This window comes from Brassica oleracea, chromosome C9 (assembly GCF_000695525.1).
Source record: "Brassica oleracea var. oleracea cultivar TO1000 chromosome C9, BOL, whole genome shotgun sequence".
NCBI classification, from domain to species: domain Eukaryota; kingdom Viridiplantae; phylum Streptophyta; class Magnoliopsida; order Brassicales; family Brassicaceae; genus Brassica; species Brassica oleracea.
The window spans coordinates 45,855,875-45,862,752 of NC_027756.1; the positions used below are offsets into that span (position 1 = coordinate 45,855,875).

The window sequence follows — 6,878 nt, forward strand, 5'->3', positions numbered from 1 at the left end:
TATGATCATCTACTCATCAAGCACTATGATCACCCACTCATTTACCAAATCAAGCACCATCTTTGATATTTTATGTATTGTTGCTCACTATAAATACCATCACTCATCTCACTCTTTTGTACACCATTACATCTTCTTCTTCTTCTTTATAATAAACTCTCTCACTTATATTAGTGTTATTTGCTTCCTACGGATATTGAACTCTACTGTTATTTAAATTTCTCGATACTATAAATTATAAGTTATTTCATAACAAAGAGCACCATTATTGCAAGTATTTAGTGGGTATCTTAGGTTAATTTTGATTTAAAAAAAAAATCAAAAACACTTATTATCATAAGAGGTGTATCTTAATTAGGGGAAGTAAGCGACGGTTCTTGATGACACGTGCAGGGAAATGAGAGGAGAGAGGCGAGGTTTCGTTTCATAAATGGTTTTTTTCTCTCTCTCGAAACCTCTCTGTCTCGACCGAAACGGCTATTTGTCTCCATCAAGCAATCCTCTCTCTCTCTCTCTCTCTCTCAGCATCGCAGAGGCGATGAACGTTCGTGAGATTGAGAGCGACATCGAAAGGGACGCAGGGAGAGAGATTAAACTGGTAACGTCTTCTCTTTATTCTTCTCTGTTTGCATCTGAAATTTGACTTTGTTAGTCTATAGATTCATGGTCTTGTTTCTGATTTGGTAAAGTTGTCATCTTTGATTATATCTCTGGTCGTATATGGCTATTGCATGTAAATGTTCTCAATGTAGTGTATGTTGTTGGATCATGTGTCTTTCTGTTCTTGATTGAAAGTTTTGATTTTGATTCTCTCTGGAAATTACATGTTTTTTTAATTAGAGATTGTGTTCAATCAATTATCCATAAAACTTATTAATTTGGTCTCTGTGATGGTTTTGTTGGTAAGTGTTTTATTTTTTCTATTGGATATGGAGCAGACTACTTGCACGGGAGGGAATCAATGCAGAGCAATTGTCTCGTGATCTAAGGTCATTCTTTCTCTATCACATAGCTTCTAGTTTTTTTTGTGGGGGTTCTTGAACGCTTACTACGTTCTTTTATGTTCCTTTAGAGACGTTTGTTGGTCTTGACTTGGACTGAGAAATGATGAATGTTTCTGCAAATCAGTATCAAGCACACAAGAAACAGATGGTCACTTGGAAACAAAAGTGGTTCCTAACTCGAACTATGTAGTGCCTTTGGACAAGTTCTCGTCCTCTTCCTCCATCACTCGTCCTCTGATTGAGATACTTCGAGATCTCAACAAGAAGATCCCTGATAACATCCTCAAGAGCCACGATCCTAGATCCAGTGCAGCTTCTTCTGGCTTCATCCCTTGGTACTAGATTTTGATCCCTCAACTAACTTAAATCGTTGTTGTTGCTTCTTGATCTGAGTTCTTGGACTTGTATTTGTAGGTTCCATGCAAACCGGATGCTCAACTTCTACGCACCATTTGTGGCTCTGATGGTGAGGTAAGAAGCTCCTCCACATTCACTTCCTCTCCTTAGCTCATGTGTCCATGTTTGTTTTGTCTTGGTCATGTATCCTATGTTAAAATCATTAAGCCGGTTTGTTTGTCTCGTGTTGTGACTATACATAATCTTGATTACATACATGACCAAGGTTTTTTGTCCATCTTTCTTTCGCCGTGTGTCACACTTTTCAAAAGCTGAAGATTCTATGTAATGCAGGCACACCGAGAATCGACTGGGACAGTACCGATCACTGACGATCACATCGAGGATCCAGTTGCTGCAGCTGAGGAAATAGCATTTTGCAGAGCATGTGCTCGGTTTGGTCTCAGCTTGTATCTCTATGACGAAGAGTGGGGCGGTGTATAATTCACGTGTGCTTTGGTTGTTTTGAACAAGTCTATCAACTTGTTGAGAGACCCTTATGCGTTCTAGAATGCTCAAATATATGTAATGATGTCTACAAACAAAGTTATAATAACATTATAAGCATATGATAATTCCACCAGTGGTAGAATTTGCTTCATGATGGGAGGGCTGAGAGTTTCTAATTGCTTTCGGGTCATCTCGGCCTGCAAGTGACTTTTGTTGTTAGTTTTTTCCCAACACCATCAACAAATAGGTAGAAAGCATAGTGACTTAATGTGTCAAATATTAAAATTAGAGAAAAAAAATAATCAAGGAGTTAGTGTCATACGAATATCGCTAATATGATGGGTGTTCGGACTAGAATTCGTGACAGACAAAATGCATCAACAACTGAACATGTATGGCTTAAATTTGGACATGATGAAGACATTAACTGAGCTCGGATGCTTCTTTCAAAATTTTATAGTTTTTTTTTTAATCTTTTTTTTAAAGTTTTTTATTTAAATCTATGTTTAAAATATTATCTTTTATAATTTTTTATTTAATAAGTAAATTTTATCTTTAATTAAACAATGTTAATATTTTTTTTAAGAAACCCTAAATAAGATCTCATTGGAGCACAAAAATTATGGTGTCTCTTAAAGGTGGTTTCTTAAATAACTTTTAACACTTAAAAATATTTTTTTAAAAACTAAGAGACCCTAAATGAGTCTTTGGGATAACGATGCTTTAAAAGACGTTTCTCAGCTTTTTTAGTTAAAAGGTAAGAGACCGTATCTTATATTAAGCTAAAAAACCTAACCTAAGAAACCTGCGATAAACATGCTCTTAGCTATCGAGAGTTATCTAGACAGCAATGAGTTAAGTTACCGGCAATCTGAAACGAATTGACATGCAGCTTGAACTTAACGAATGATGATTATTACTTATTCGAGTTGTACTTTTATGTATCAATTTCATAATCCAGCAAGAATTGATCATATATTGCTATATTAAGATCAGGTATAACAAGTAAACAAACTCTCCATTACGAGTATTATATTAATACTGCAGCGGTAAAAAAATTTACCGAACCTTCCTAGTACAAGATACAACCAATTTTCTCCAAATTTTTCAAATATAATATACGTATTGTCACTTGTACATGTCTAGAATATGCATAGATAGTCTCATTTACGGGCATGCGCTTAAGAATGCCCTAATTCTAACAGTACAACAGCAAATATTTAATGTGCTCAAAGCGTTAAAGAATACTTATAAAATCTAAATATTTTGATTTTCTTAAATGTAAATTTTATTTTACATCTATAAATACATAGGTTGCATGGAAACTCAAGATGATAGTCTGTTTCACATTTCAGAAACGTTTCGGAATCGGAAACTCGTGGAAATTCATTAGAAACTCGTTTCTTGAAAATCTCATTTTGGAAACTCAATAAAAAATTGTGTTTCCACTTTAGAAACTTGTTACTCTGATTTGGAAACGTGAAGAAATCTTTTTAAAATAAATTTTGTAACTTATATATTTATTTTGAGTTAAACTACTTAATATTTATGTATTGGACATTTGCTATTTTAATATGATTTCGAATGTTTAACTAATACTTGTTTCATTTTCGTATTGTTAACATAAAACTGCCATGTGTTTATTTATATTCTTTTTTTTTTTTTTTTTGACAGCAAACGGTTTTTCTATTACTCAAACTTGAGGTGGTCTGTGAAGTTGGGCCAATCTTGTGGCTGGTTCATCATTGCTATCAGATCCTTGCAGTCCGTCCCAAACTCTTGACAAGTCGAGTGTTGTATCATGCTCTCCATTGCCCACTTTAAAGCTTCCAGTTCCGAGTGTAACGATGTCTCCCTCCTCCGTAAGTTCCTTGACCCCATGAGTTGTATCTTCCCCATTGCATCCTTCCAGACCCATCCTATTCCACTAAATTGAGCTGTGGAAGTCCATGAACCATCCACCGTGCAGATATTACCCAAGCTTAAGACTTGTGGTTCTTCAATAGTCTGTACATTTGGCAGAACCGGCACCGAGTCTCTTGCATTGTACCAAGCTTGGCACTCACTCTCTGCATACCTGACTAGCTCCAATGGATCTCTGTTTATTCCTCTAAACAACTTATCATTCCTACCTTTCCAGATAAACCAAATTATCCAAGGATAAGGGTCTCTGTCCTCTTCTGGTTCCAGAATATCATTCTTCCTCCAAAAAAGGAAGTCCATATTAGCGTAAATACTCGATACAGGAAAGATTCCAGAGCTCGATGGTGTTTGTGATAACTCCCATGCTTGTAAGGCCGGTGGACACTCAAAGATAGCATGAGTAACGGTCTCTTCTGGCGCTCCACATCTTGGGCAGTAATTGTCACATCTCATGTTGCGTCGTACCAGATTTCTTGTTACGGCTATCTGTCCAGATATTAGTTGCCATATAAGATGGCAGATCTTTTGTGGCGCGTTCACCTTCCAAGCGAAGGCTTGAAGTTTTATGATGCTCGGCTGTAGAACTTCTAACTCCTCTTCATCTTTCATCAAGTTTGTCGCAACCCAATATCCCGATTTGACAGTATATTGTCCAGTCTTTGTGTAACTCCAGCAAAATGTATCACGTCGATGAGTAGGACTAATGGCCAAACTCTGAATCATCGGGATGTCTTCTTGAGCTACATATTGCTCCAGTAATCGAGTGTCCCACTCTTTGGTGACAGAATTAATAAGGCTGCTTACAAGCATCTTAGGATTCACTGCTGGAGCTCGGGCACTCGCCGGCCTAGCTGGCATCGTAGGGATCCAAGGATCTTCCCACACATTAATTTCGTACCCTGAGTGCACCTTACTTCTAATTCCCAGAAGCAATAACTTCCTCGCGGCAGATATACTTGTCCATACATAAGATGGAGTATCTACAGTGCCCATTCGCAACGGCGAACTGAGACGGTAATATCTTCCTCGGAGAACTCTCGCTACTAGTGAATCCGGAAATTGCACAAGCCGCCATAGCTGCTTAGCTAGAAGAGCTAGATTAAATTCATGGATCATACGGAAACCAATTCCTCCCTCTTCTCTAGGCGCACACATCTTTTCCCATTTTGCCCAGTGAACTCCTCTTTTCGGAGGATTCGAGCTCCACCAGAACTGTGCAATGGCACTTGCTAGGTTCTCACATATCTCCAAAGGAAGCAGGAAGCTGGACATAACATAGGTCGGGAGAGCTAGTAATATCGATTTAATCAAAACCTCCTTCCCACCCTTAGATAACCATCTACCAGTCCAGCCATTCACTCTATGTAGGAGCTTCTCCTTGAGGAAGGCAAATAATTTGCACTTTGAACCACTAATATCCTCTGGGATTCCTAGATATGAGCCCATCCCACCTTCATTTTGTATACCAAGAGTGTCCTTTATCTGCTGTCTAACATTCGCTGGGACCCTTTTACCAAAGAGTAATGAGGATTTGTCAAAGTTAATGCGTTGACCTGATGCTTTCTCATATTTCCTTACTACTTTCATAACTTCTTCACATTCACGGGGCTCCGCCTTACAGAAGAAAAGGCTATCATCAGCAAAGAGAAGGTGGGATACCGAGGGACAAGCGCGAGCAGCTCTCATCCCCGTTATCTTCCCTTGATTCTCTGCTTGATTAAGAAGGCTAACGAGCGCTTCCGTGCATAGAATAAATATGAAAGGAGATAAAGGATCTCCTTGTCGTAAACCTCACAATTATACTCACATTTATATTCTTAGATAAACCAAACAAAAGAAAACAATTATACTCACATTTTAATCATTCATATATATATATATTTATAACATTTCCAAAACTTTTTAAAAATAATGTTTCCACGTTTAGAAATGTTTCGGTTTCCGATTCCATGCAACCTAGATAAATACCACCACACATCTATATATCCATCTTCATCGATCTTCATCGCAAACAAATAATCACAAAAAAAAAAACCTAAGAAGCACAAAGATGGGGGGCTTTTTGCAAATATGACTCAAAACTTAAAGCCAAACACAAAACTAACCCATGTTTTTTTGGAACTTTGACTTGCCTCTTTCACCCCCAAAGTTCAGATTATTCACGAAAATGCCATCACGTTTTTTTTTTTGAAAATGCATATTTTACTCTATCACCCTCATCTTCCTCAAGTATTCACAATATTGTCATTGCCATCAATACACCAACCACCATGAACAACCAAATTTGAAGCTCTTAATGCACCTAAAAATCGATTTACACTATTTCTTTTTCAATTCTTATGAACCAAAAACAGCATCTCTTTACTTTCTCTCCATATTCATCGGAAAAAAACCCAAGATTTTGATTCTAAAATTTTTATGGTTCATAGAGCCATTGAAGCTTATACGATTTTTGGTGGGTAACTTTTGTTTGAGATTTTGGGTGCTTGGAGAAGATGTTGAAATTATGAAATTAGTTTTTTTTCAGATATGTTCGTCCAGACGACTTCCGGGTAAGTCGTCTGGGAAGTCGTCTGGCTGTAGACGACTTACATGGAAGTCTTCCGGTCAATGCAGAGGTTAATTTTGCAATTGACTTTTAAATGTGTTTTTCTAGATGACTTACGTGGAAGTCATCCATCTTTGTTTGTTAAAAAAAAAATCGAGACGACTTCAATGTAAGTCGTCTAAGGTAAACGGGTTAGTTTTGAATTTGACTGGATTGTGCGACTTACATGGAAGTCGTCCAGTAGAAAATTAAAAAATCAATACTTTGTTATACCTAGACGACTTCCATGTAAGTCGTCTCAGGTTAGTTTTGCAATTGAAAAATAAAACAAAAAAAAAATATTTTTGTCTGGACGACTTACACGGAAGTCGTCCATGATTTTATTCCGAGATTCTGGTCAAACCTTGCTTATCTTGGACGACTTCCATGTAAGTCGTCGGACAGACGACTTCCGTGTATGTCGTCATTGTTTTATTTTTCAATTGCAAAACTAACCTGAGACGACTTACATGGAAGTCGTCTAGGTATAACAAAATATTGATTTTTTAATTTTCTAC

At 37.2% G+C, this 6,878-nt stretch overlaps 1 pseudogene; it reads left to right on the forward strand.

Annotated features, from left to right (window-relative positions):
- Nucleotides 1–1,091: 1,091 nt before the first annotated feature.
- On the forward strand, nt 1,092–1,972 carry LOC106315158 (annotated as a pseudogene).
- The last annotated feature ends 4,906 nt before the right edge of the window (nt 1,973–6,878 follow it).